Genomic DNA, 1135 nt, shown 5'->3' with positions numbered 1-1135 from the left:
TTTAATAAAAATATGTTTTGTTTATATATAAAATATTAATATTTATATATAATATACAATTACATATGAATTTAAATATATATATATATATACTTTAAAAATATATACATGTATGTTTGTGTATTTATATATACATAATAAATATACACAGTACACACGCATATATTATGTAAACAAAAACTTTTATTTCGGATGCAACTAATCGCGATTAATCATTTGACAGCATTAGTGTTTAATATATTGATATATATTCATTATATTATACCAAGCACTCAACCTGTATACTGGTATACTTTAATTGTATGTCTACATTGTGCAGTATGCATTGCATACTCTACACCAGTCACATCGTCTGGGCAGTAAACGGTCAAACGTTTGGAATAATTACGTTTTGTTTTTTTTTCAGCATCATTACTCCAGTTCTCACTGTCACATGATGATTTGCTGCTCAGGAAACATTTATTTTTATTATAAATGTTGAAAAAAAGTTTTTGCTGCTTAATATTTTATGGAAACACATCATATACTCACATACATACTGATACAATACCATTTAAAAGTTTGGGATGAAAAAGGAAAGAAAGAGATTAAAGTGCCCCTATTATGGATTTTTGAAAATTACCTTTCATGCAGTGCATAACACAGCTCTAAGTCAATGAAAACATTCTGCAAAGTTTTAAATCTGAAAGTGCACCGTGTATGAAGTTATTGTCTCTCAAAAGAAAGAGTCGACTCTGAATCATTGAAACGAGTCGTTTTTAAAACGAATCCCAAGCCGTTTCATGTTGACGTCAACATGAAACATTAGCATATTGCCCACCCACTTGTTGGTCTTTTCGCGTTGGTATGAATGAAAATGCTAATTAATTTTTGCCACTAGGTGCCGCTTTTGGAGCAGTAAAATAGCGGTTTCCCCGGTAACGGCTGTAAACACAGCAGCAGCACTGCGCTCACAAACGCTGCTTTATCAGGCATTACAAGCGTGATGAAATGAAAATGAGACCAATCGGACCAATCACCGCAGATTAGCGTCACGCAAAGGAGGGGTTTGGAAAAATTAATCGTTAAACGAATCGTTTGGGAGTCGTTGAGCAAGTAATGCCCGTTTCAGACTACACGATTTTAGCCCGATTTT

This window comes from Sinocyclocheilus anshuiensis, unplaced genomic scaffold (genome assembly GCF_001515605.1).
Source record: "Sinocyclocheilus anshuiensis isolate Anshui unplaced genomic scaffold, SAMN03320099.WGS_v1.1 scaffold86, whole genome shotgun sequence".
Classification (NCBI taxonomy): Eukaryota; Metazoa; Chordata; class Actinopteri; order Cypriniformes; family Cyprinidae; genus Sinocyclocheilus; species Sinocyclocheilus anshuiensis.
This window is presented reverse-complemented; position numbering follows the sequence as displayed.